Source organism: Bactrocera latifrons, unplaced genomic scaffold (assembly GCF_001853355.1).
Source record: "Bactrocera latifrons isolate USDA-ARS-PBARC rearing strain unplaced genomic scaffold, ASM185335v1 scaffold_25, whole genome shotgun sequence".
NCBI lineage: Eukaryota > Metazoa > Arthropoda > Insecta > Diptera > Tephritidae > Bactrocera > Bactrocera latifrons.
Genome location: NW_017536074.1, coordinates 1,426,054 through 1,438,491, shown reverse-complemented (window position 1 = coordinate 1,438,491; position 12,438 = coordinate 1,426,054).

Genomic DNA, 12,438 nt, shown 5'->3' with positions numbered 1-12,438 from the left:
ATATAAAAGATATATTCAGTAGATATAATTTTGAAAACTTTACTTACCTTACCAGTCTAAAGTCGCGAAATATTTTCGAAGTTATGGAAACAAATATTAGTTCAGATTATAAATTGGCTACTAAATTAATTAGGATAGATTATTATTAGGTGAGATAATGAAATCAAAATATGCAAGGTTCATATTTTCATAAACACATTCACAGTTTTACTAAAGTTCATCTTCGATTAATAGACACATTTTGGACTTAACGTATACATAAAGACCGGAATTTCTGCATTTGGCATGCAAGCAACCGCGAAGACTTCTTAAGCCAATTTGTGTACAAAAAAGGACACAGTTTACATTGTTTATTCGTATTATTTTTGGAACTGAAGATGAAGGATTCTGTGGGGAGCTCCACTGCAAAATAATTTATAAGCGCTTGGCTTCGCATATCAACAACAATTATCGAAGTGCTAGATAGATCCAACGGGTTGTCCGAGTCAAAGACTTCTATTCATCAAATCATCTCAGGAAATTGTAAATTTTGTTTAAGTGATTTTACTCTGTTAGACTACTTTTTATAGAGTATATAAACTGAAAATAAATTGGTTAGCGCTAACCACTAGCAAACCAGCACTCATCGCGTTATGTGGGAAATAAGACCTGGCGTGCTGAAAATAATAGTACAAAATTGGATTTATTCAAAAGAAACAGTTATCTCAGACATCTATCATTCTGTAAACTAATAAAATCTAAAATAATTGCTTGAAATTAGAGTTTAAACCTGTGCTATCAATAAACGCCTGAAATTGACTAATATTGAACCAAGCTCTTTATTAATTTTTGGATTAATATGAAAATAATGTTTAATAAAAAACTAACAATTTGAATCAGGATGCACAGGATAAGCAGCCACTTTAGTGAATACAAAAAGTGTGCATTTAAAATTGTTGTAAACCAAAATAAAAATAGAGTAACAACACCAGTGACGTGATAAACCCGTATGTTGCATATTGCAAATCCTTTAACACGCAGGAAATGCAACAAATGCAGTTACAATTGCTCTCTTGTCGGCGCACCTGTGATTATAAATGCAATCAATTATACCCGTGCAATAACCACGCATCGCTACACTCGGCATAAACTGCTCACGCAGATATACGGTAAAACAAAATGAAAATATATTGTCAACAATTCAATAATACTCTTTCTTTAGGACTGTGTCATATACATAATAGCTCTATGCTACTTGAACAAAGAATAGTAAGACTTTGTTCACAACTTGAAAATTCTTAATTTATTCTTCAAAATATGTCGTCCCACTCAAAGTAATCCCAATGAGCCCCAATACACTTATGAAAATGCTTTTTACATATCTCGCAAACGTTTAATGACTTTGGTTGACTCAAAACAGTTTCCTCGAAAAACTTACGAAGAATAAGAGAGCTATGCGACGGTGCATTATCGTGGAGCAAAAACATAGAGTTGAGGACTCATAATTACGGCCTCGCTTTAGCAATAACTTATAATAAAAGAACTGTCAGCGTAACATTGATTTATGACCTTTGACGTGATTTTTTTGCCTTCGGCTCACGTTTCGAGACATTCTGGTAGTCAGGGGACCTATTCTGTAAGTCGATTCAAAAAAACTTTACTCGAATTCGGGTTGTTTAAATTCTGTAATTTTCGGATTTTCAAGCCAATTTTCGAATAAAATATTCGTTAGCTTTTGAGTTGTAGGAAGCAAAAACGAAAATTGTACGTATTTATAGTGGCACAGTGTGGTACAACTTTCGCATAGTTATAAGTAGATCCGAATTTTTTTTTTTTTTTTTTTTTTGAAAAAAATTTAGTGATTTTGAAACCAACCGTGATTTCACTTTTCTTTGGCACAAATGATATTTCAAAATGAATTTCACTATTCCTTCTGTCCCCGTCAGCGCGTCCTCAGCGCCCTCTTTGAATAATTAGTATGTATCAACCAAAAACTCTTGCTCGCGAAAGACAAATGGGTTTCCTCGCGAAGTTACTTATGTTATGTAAGCATAGTGATAGGAAAAATAATAAATATTTTCAAGGTGTTTCACTTAAATCTCGAACGAGGCCTCGATGAAAGGGCTTAACCTGTTTAACAAATATATGAACTGTTTAATTTAGCAACTTATATAAGAAGGTCAAGTCTCGATAAGTACGAGTACTACCTGATGACTAACAACTAATGATTATATAATTCTTACCTCACCTCTTTAACTCATTCCTGGGAAGGTATCTCTGCAAGACAATACATGATATTCTATGACTCACAAGGTTAAAAATTACAGAAAAATTTATGAAAATATTTCGATAAGTGGATTTCACAAACGCCGGTTTGCCATTATAGAGCGGTCTAATGTTTTTTCGGCCGACTCCTAATAGGGCGAGGTAAGAAATTTCCACCAAATTAGCTCCTCTTTGTACGCGCTTTTCAATTGACATTATATTTGAACTCTTTCACTCATCGCTAACCAAATTATCTGAGTTAATAGCTCTTTTTGAAGCCTTTCGTTCATAACTCGGCTAGCTTTGTGTTCTAGAACTCGGATTGATAAAATATTGTGTCTGAGCTCATAAGTTCTTTGGTGTTATTCACTGAACAAATGAATTACTGAATTGCGAAGTAGAAATTTTTACTATATTTTTCTCTCTCTGTATGTTCAATTATGTTGCTAAGTGTAGGTTAAATCGTGTTTTACCACTTTCACATTTGTGTTGTGACACATTTCCGATTTATATAATAAATTCATGGCTTTTTATGTGCGGCAGAATTTTTAATTTACCTTTATTGCCAATGAAACCGCAAAACGTCAATAACAGATTACAGATATACATATTTACCAATCGGTATGAGATTTATATTTGTATATGTATATGTACTTTAGAACGAACTGCGAGGTAAACTTCGTTTTTTCGTGATTATGAAAGTGTAGCTTCAATCTGTACGAAGACTTTATTTCGAGGTTCAGAAGAAATCCAATCAAAAGTTTTTGCTAACTTGAAACTTGTCAGCATAAAGCGGTTTGATCGATATGTACAGGCGGCACTTTTTCATGGCTCGACATTTTTTCACATTAAGAAACTATTCTGTGTGAAAATACTCATGTCAAACAAATGTAAGTGCCATTATTGATTTCCATACTAAATACAAACAATGGATTTAATTGTGTGTGGGTAATTGAATTGAGTATTCATTGTTTTCTGAAAGCGCTCTTGAGCCATTATTATACTGTGGGAGTAGTGATCCACTTTTTTTTTTAACAGTTATAAATTGAAAATAGTTGTCTTTAATTCCTATTTCTACGATCTCTTCGTCTCTCTTGTCAAAAAAGATTACATGTGAAAACAATCAACAAAGTTATCGGATTGAATTTGTGCAAGAGAATATTTGAATACCTCTTGTAAAGTAATATAATGGCTGTTGAAGACATATTGACACTCGATTGCACTACAAGTAATGCCCGTTTACTTGAGTACTTGGTATAGTTTGTTCAATTCGTACGCTCTAATACCTGGCGAATCAAAGACAGCTAATATTAAGGTTTGAGGAAATTTTTGCTGCCTGTAGGTGAACTATTTGAAGGCCAACATATCACTCGACAATTACCTCTTCTTTCACGCTTCAAAGGGAATACTTTCTTGAGGCCTGACAGTATTAAAAAGTCACTAAGAAGTTCCAATTAAAGAACATATGAACTCAAGGATATGCACAGAGGGCAGATTTGTAGCAAATGACCTTAAATGGCTCAGCGGTAACTGCTTTTCAACTGTAGCAACGTTTATATGATCATACAATGGGCAGCTAATGTTTAAAGTTTGAATAAGGTCTGAAAATAACTGAACTTTAAGAGCGGTACGTCCAATTTGTGATCGTTCTAATCATCCTGTCAGATTAAGCGTCTAGTGGAAAAATCTGAATCCACAGGCACAGTGTAAAATGATCCTGTGTCAGTGGGACAAAGCGCATCAATTGAGGCAGACCCAAATCAGTCCCTCACTCGCCGTGGTCAGACGTTAGGCATTTTGTGAAAAGATCTTGGCCTACATTTTTACAAAATCAAATTGACACAAGAACTGAAACCGTATGTCGTGAATCGGGCTAAGCAACAACTTGAAAATGAAACGGATTTTCATAAAAAAATCACCATCAGCGATGAGATTAATTTATCGCTGAATGGTTTTGTGAATAAGCAGAATATGCGTTATTGGTCAGGCAGCAATCCACACGTACTCCTTGAGTCACCAGTGCATCCGAAAATATTACGAATTGTTGGGGTTATGTGCCGGCGATGTCATTGGGCCGTACTTTTTCCGTGACGAACAAGATCGGCACGTTACTGTGAATGAGAATGGCTACCATTCAATGATATCCGAATATTTTTGAGCCGAAATGGGTATTATGTAATTGGACAATAAGTGATTTCGCCATCCTGGAAACAAGCCACACAGCGAATGAGACGAAGTACAAGCTTCGTCGGTGAACGTGTTATCTGACGAAATGACCCAGTCAATGACTCGCCGCGGACGTGTGATTTGACGCCGTTAGACAATTTGGTTTGGGGCTACGTCAGCATAAAATTGCGGTAGTATCGGCCGATTTATGCTTGAAACGGTCGAAAATTCAGCGTCTGAGCTGTGGCCCGTGGTGGCCTTGCAACAGAAGTCGAGTACATAATGACATCGAATCTACTTTCTCGAAAATAAAGAATTTCATTGATATCTCACCGTTTTTGTTTATTAAAAAAAAAAAAAAAACATGTGACGCTCTTGTTGAAAACCCCGTTATATATCATTGCATAGGATAAATCAAGCAAAGATCAATCGATGGTCTCGACCAGTGCTGCAAAAAATACATTAAAAAACAATTGAATTGACATTTGAATATTTGTTTTAGTACTTCCAATTACCGCTCCGACTAACGGGATTAAAGAGTTATTTTTAGTTTTTAATCCTAAGGACCCATTGATAATTAAACACAAACTTAAAATCAAAAGTTTTAAACCAACATTTTTTAAATGGAATTCGCATTCCTGGGGGGGCATTGCAAAAATTTAATTTTAAGAGAAAATTGTGTTTTCACCAAATCACATCCCCAACGAAGCTAAGCTAAGCAAAAAGAGTGATTACTCGCCGCTGCAGCCAATGTCAACACTTTACTATGATTGTGTGCCAATTGCAGTGCAATGCTCATAAATATTTATAGCAAAAACAGCATAGGAAAACCAACATACAATTACAACTACATTTAAAGCTGTTGTTGCGAGTAATTGAAGCAGAAAAACTAGCAAATTTGCTAAACAAAAAAACCCGTAACTAAAAGAATGCAGGCATGGGGAAAGACAAGCTATGCATAAAAGTAAATACTAGCAGTACACAAATAAACTTTTCTCCTAGTTCATTTCCGCACAATATTTGTAAAGTAAGTAAAATATGAAGATAAACAAAAACTGTTGTTTACTTTCGCTTAAATTTATTGCAAGCTCATATCCTTCCAACGAGAAGCCTGAGCTCTGAAAAAGTGCAGTGAGGCAATGCTCCTGTTGCTCGTAATACAAAAGTAATATAGAAAGGTATAAAAAAGTATTAATGTGCCGATTTCGCCTTTTCATGCCGGTTTTGTGCTTTTTGCTGTGGCTTCAACTGCTGCTGCTCCTGCCAGCTGGTTGCTCATGTTGCCGCGTCTGGCTTTGTGAGAAAATGCTGTTTTTTCGATGCCAACGCTTTTTCCCATTCCCACCAAGCAATGTTTTCCCATATACACATATTTATTTATATATATGTACATAAGTATACATATACCACAGTACACTCATTACACACACTTACAAACTTAGAATGGCTGGCATTGCTGAGCTGTAAGGAGCCACTTGCACTCGTTCGTGCCGTTCAGAGCGCAAAAGAATGTGCGGGCAGATTCCAAGGCAGTTCATTCCTTGGCAATGAAGTTGTTATACTCTGCATTTTATTCGTTCTCGTTCATCTTGCTGATTTGTTTTTTAAAGAAATATTCGTGTTTTGCAAAATATGAGCACTTCTTTCGGCTGCACATTGCATTGCGTGGCAAATGACAACCTGATGATGCTTTTTATTGCGTATTGACACGCAATAGAAAATTTGCACGCCCATTGAAAGCGCATGAACGCGTAGAACAAGCGGGAGGGGCTTCGGATATTGCAAAAAGCGGACAATTGACACAAATAGGTTTAGAAGAAATTACATTAAATTCAACTGGAATTTTACCAGCGTCTTGAGCATGAAGAAATTTAAAGCAAATTTGAGTCAATTGAAGTAACAATTTATTTAGTTAAGTTAGGTGCAGTGAAGTTGAGAGGGAGATGGATTGGGGATAAATCTTCCAGAACCCATAGTCAACAACGTTTTGCAGTTTTTTCTCCAACAATTCACTTCACTCATCCCTGGGCATTGGTTTTCCACCTACGGTGCTGGTTGGACGGTGACCCAATACATTATTTCTGTTGAATAAATGCGATATAACAGAATAACTGTAAGAAATTAGAGCCCAATATACCTGATATAAAAATTTCATTTAATTTAGTAATGATTGACATTATCGTATATCAATCGATAGAAACTAGAACAATAAATAGGTTAGAACGCAGATCTGTTGGTTTATCTAAAAACCTCTATAAAAATTGATCACAAATCGTTTTGAGCTTATCATAAGTTTTCTGAGACTGTTAACGTCAGTTTCGGCCAGTGTTAAAGGTGTACCCAACCTATTCCAATGTGAAAGCACATCAAAACTAATGTTTCTTATATAACTTTTCATTGTGGGCATGTCGGACAAAATAATCATTTTTGGGCATTTAAATTAAAACACCCAACATTTATTACTTAAACTAAGTATCCTCTGCGTAGCCAACGAACATCCGTTTGAAGGCGTGCTAAGGCGGACGGTAACAAATTCCTCCGTTCACATATATTTGTGGTAGAATTTCAATCAGGCCCTCCCAGACATTCGAATTGCGAAAAGTCAAACCCAACAGTCAACTGTTAAAGTTGGGTAGGTGAGCGGCTCTCTCATTTCCATTGACAGGAGAGTTAGACATCTCTTTATCTCTGTTTTCGGCTATCATAGTCGTTCAAAGACTGTACAATGGAGGAGTAAGTGCCTATATATTTCCACCTTACTCTCTTTCACAAAACTTTTACAACTTTCGTTCGACAGTGAAAAGATTGTGGCAAGCCGAACTTTGCAAATGTAAATCTCCTGTATTCTGCTCTGAGCCGAAGGATCACATGCGAAGTTCACTAGTCAAGTACTAGATCGCAAGATGGCAATGCAGATGCAATTCCTTCCCTAAAGAATGTGATATATGATGATAAAGTAGCTTGATGCTTTTTCTAATGGGGACAGACATTACTAGACTAGCAACGCAGTACGTCTGCTGCCACCTGCCTGAAAAACACTAAGATTGACTAAAAAATCTTTATAAAAAAATCCCTCTTTAAACTTCCTTCATAGTTTTGAACCATCCGTGAAAAAGCTTCCCTTCTGAAGCGACTTTTTTCCGTTCACAAATCCCTTGGCGGTACGTGAATAGAGAAAAAGTCACCACGTGTGGCATTTGCGATGCAGTTTTCAGGAATGCAGCTGAACTAGGAGAGAATTTTATCATGTTCTTGTTGGACCCCTTCATAAAACCAACTTTCCTGAGGTTGCATATATAGCTTCACTATAGCAATATGCATATAGCTAGCGAGGCGATACATACTCTCTCCTCAACATTTGACCTCCATGAAAGCTTACTTTCAAGGATAAGCTACATCGCTTCCCGACCTTATGGCTAAAATCAAAACATAAGCTAATAATAGAGAACTGGAATAAATATGACAAGAGCCACTTTCACCCAATAGTTGATTCTTTAATAATTCTGCTTTCGATAGCAGTAGAAATAATTAATGTCGTAGCAAAATATATGAAAATGAGTTTCTAAAGCTAATTGAGTGCGCGGCATAGACTTAACCACCAACTTTCAATGTCAAAATCCAGCAATGAAATACGAGTGTACTTCTCTACTCATACAAGCCTTAAAAATCTTCTTAGTACATATAACCTTATCTTTTCAATAATTAACCATCATGGAAACTGCGACTTGACTACGTCCGGGCAGTTTTTTGGTGAAGAGCCACATTTAATTTTCAATTCAAAAAAACATCAGTGTTATAAAACGTTGATTCTTTTTAACTAGCGTGTAACGAAAATTAACAACCATAAAATTCAGAGAACTCTCAGCGTATAATAGCAGATCTCCTCATTTGGCACTTAAAGCGCTCAACTCACAACCGACACCTGCGATGCAATGTCAACGCAGATTCGATGCTCATTTAATTAAACGCAAACACTCTGCATTAAGGGGCAATTACAATTTACACATAATAAAATGATATTGATATGCGTGGCTGAGGACGAACGCCTACATACAAATAGTAATATATATGAAAGCAATTACTCCCAGCAAACAAGCTGGTTTCGATAAGTTCATGTTATGCTCTGTTATTCTACTTTATGTTATGTGCAGAATGTTAAATTACTTTGGGGCAAGTTGTATTATGTGGTGCTATGTAATATGTTACGCAATGGAATGCAAAATAATATTATGTTATTTTATGTTACGTTTTGTGAGGATCTGTTATGCCGTTTTATGTTCCATTATAATGTATTACGCCAACAGCCGTTTATTTTTTCAGTTTCCGCTGGGTATTCTCTTAGGATTTAATTCACAAACCCAACTGTTCTCTCAGAATGAAGCATATGCTGTAAAGGCATATAATCACACTCATCCACTTATAAATATCTTTATACCCTGAACAAAGTATATTAAGTTTGCCACGAAGTCTACAACACCCAGAAGGATACGTCAGAGATTCTTTAAAATATATACAAGTATTCGTATCGATTTGGCCACGTCCGTCACCTATGTATTATTGGCGTAGACAATGCTTACGCGGTTCTAGCCGAGTTTACAACAGCACGCCAGTCGTTCTTTTCGCTGTTTGCCGCCAATCGAAGATTCCAAGAGTAGCCAGGTACTTCTCGAGCTGCTCTTTTCAACGGAGTGGAGGTCTTCCTCTTCCTCTGCTTCCTGCGGCGGGTTCTGCATCGAATACTTTCAGAGATTTCAGAGTATTTTCGTCCATTCAGATGACATAACCTAGCCAGCGTAGCCGCTGGAGCCAAAAAACGTCTGTTTGGAGGCAAGCTAAAGTAAGAAGTGAAATAAAAAAGGGTTGTCGCTGGATTTAGGACCGTAAATGTAAAAAACATAACATTGAAAAGAACACAACAACCCCGGATGAGAGATCCGTTTTTTGATATACACAAACTAGTTCCTAACTTTTTAAGATATCGATCTGAAATTTTGCACAGGTTTTTTCTCACCAAAAAACTGTTTATTTATAGAATCCGTCGATATCGGGCAACAGCAGCATATAGCTAACATATAGACTGCACGATCAATATTAGTTCTTGCATAAAAACTTCTTTACTAATCTAGGGCATTATAGCTTCGTTGCAGCCGTAGTTAACGCTTTTTCTTGTTTTTTTTCATAAAATATTGCACAGCGATAAAATTATGTGCGCGGAATATCATTACATGAGGATTATCAGTAAATTAATAACCCTACATTCCAGTACACATCGTAGGTGAACAATATTTGCATAATTGATTAACATATCCATACATATACATATGTATGTTTAGTTGCACAAACAAGCTGCTTGTATTGCTGCATTCTAATATTTAGATAAAGTGGCGATATTACGAATTCACTGCCAAAATCAATTACCAAATTTTGTGATAATTAATTTCAATGAAGCCAAATACTTACGGAATTTAATTGGTTAACGGCAACGGCTTCACTAAGCTGTTGTAGAATTGAAAATAATCACTATCTCGATCATTTTAAATACAAGTTATATTCTAATCAATTTGTTTGCTTCAATTTGTGATATTTAGAAGTCCAGTAAAATAAAATTATTATACGAAAAATGAAAAATAAGTTATCATTTATGTCATATTATATTAGCAAACAATTAAGCATTTTGTAAACGTAAAATGGTTAGAAGTGGATGTTTACTAACTACTGGTTTTGTGGAAGCATAAACCAAGGCCACTTTATTATTTTTAAATATGAGCTGTGAAAAGCCTCTAGACAAGTCCAGTCGATCAAAGGACTCACATAAAGTAAATATTGATTTTTCAACCAAGTTTAAATTTCAATAATTACTTTCCGATGAGGATAACCTCTAAGCGTGAATAAAAGAGAATACTACTTCAATTCATTTCAACGGGTTCAAAATTTACAGCGATGTAGGGACGGGGGTATACTACGAAGATATTGATATTTCTCTAACTCTTCATCTACAAAACTCCGCTTGCATCTTGTTAGCGAAAGTACTTGGTATAGAGCCGTCGTATTCTATTGAATAGCTAAAATATCAATTTACGCAGACAGAGAGGCGACAATGCTGACCTTGTCGTCGCCAAATATTAATTCCACAATAGGGAGGCTTAATGCTCACTGACAGATCAACACAACTTGTCCATTATTAGCGCTCCCAGTCACAGGAATATTTCCACCAACGAAAAAGCAGATGAGCTTGCCAAGTCAGAAGCCTCTCTGGACGAATCCGAGGCAGAAATAATAGCGTGCCAGCTAGGAACGAGCAAGATATGATCAATACACAACTTAAATCAATAGTTCAGAATAGATAGAAATCTACAACAAAATGAAGAATAGTTAAACATACATATAATATTTGACCAAAATATGACAAGCCAAAAGCCAAGCTAAGAACTTCTTACATAGGTCCAGAAAAAGGTATATACACACTCCCAGCCACCATAACTGTGCACTGGCCATTTGTAGCAAACGCCTTTAAAATGCCTTTTAACTACACTTGTCGATCTACAAGTTAGAAAGAAATAAGGAAACTGCTTCTTTGTGAATGCCCAGCTCTCTCACAAACCAGACACATAATACTTGGAACTCATAATGCAACCAACCTTAAATGGCTGTCCACATACAGCTTAGCCCTAATTGAGCTGCAACCTACTAACGTAGACGCAATTTTTATTACAGTTCTCAACTTCTTGTTGAAATATAATTCGTTTGTCTTCAATTAGTATAATTAGCATTCCAGAAGTATTGAACAGAGAAAGAATACTCTTAAATGTAATGTGCGTGTGGTCATTACTCGACTTCGCTCGCATTCTTATCGCAGCATATGCAGATTAAATGTTCTATTTTCACGAGTTGTGATGTGCAGAGTAAATCATGGCCACAAAATAGGATAGGTTAAGAGGTCGATCCTAACAGAGGCCTCGCTTGGACAGCTAACAACGTCGATCCGTTGTGGCACCTTAAAAACGCCTATATACTATCATGTAACCATTACAAATCGAGGAATTGTTTTGATCATCTCAAAAAAAATTTTGAGATGGCTAACATCAGATCCGGCTATGAAGGTTAAGACTACAAGTAGGTAAGACTGGAAGAAATATCACCAAAACAAAAATGATGTTATGCCAAAGAATCACAGGAAATGTTAAACAGCCGACTTTAAGGTTGTCCCCACATTTTTTATTTTCAACTTGTATAGCACTATTTCCACTGTCACCGTTCAATTGACTGTATTAAGGCCATAAATATGGCATTCACATGTCAATAAGCGTCGGGCCAGCTGAAGCGTCAATTCACACGAAAATACCGACGACAACACAGCAATATCGCTTTACACATTGAACTCTCCGAACGTGTTAATGCTGTACTTATGTGTGGGCGTGTTGAACGCACTTAATTACGAGTGATTGTGAAAATCAGCGTGCGAAAGATGCACACACACAAATACATGGGCAGGCAGACGCGTTGAAGGCTGCTCACGCAATGGTAGAAGTGTGTACGCCGGATGGCCAGCAGCTGAGAGCGGACATGTAAGCGGAAGTGAATGTGAATTTTGTGAAAATAATTGAAATTGTGAAGTGATGCCGAGCGCGTGCGAAAGCACAAACAAGTGCGGAAGCCTTCATTGCAGCCACGCATTGCTATGCTTTAAGCGTGTGCGACTTTTTTTCTTTCACGCAGCAGACGCAAACAGAATGTCGTGCATGTCATGCCTTTTTAATTACTTATTTATTTATTTTTGCACTCAGACAACTGCCAACACAGCAACGACACGCGGCAGCAGCTGTCGCCGCTGCTGTTGTCATAATTTCATGTTCTCCTCAATGCATGTCTTGTCTCTGCGCCGTGCGGCCGCGCACACCTGCTGCGTGCGCTGAGGTCAGTCAGCAATGCCGCGTCTTCGAGCGGTGGCTACGACCGCAGTTTGAGCTGTCAAGCGCTACGCAGAATGCCACATGCTACTGCCGCCAATAAGCACGACGTTACATGCGA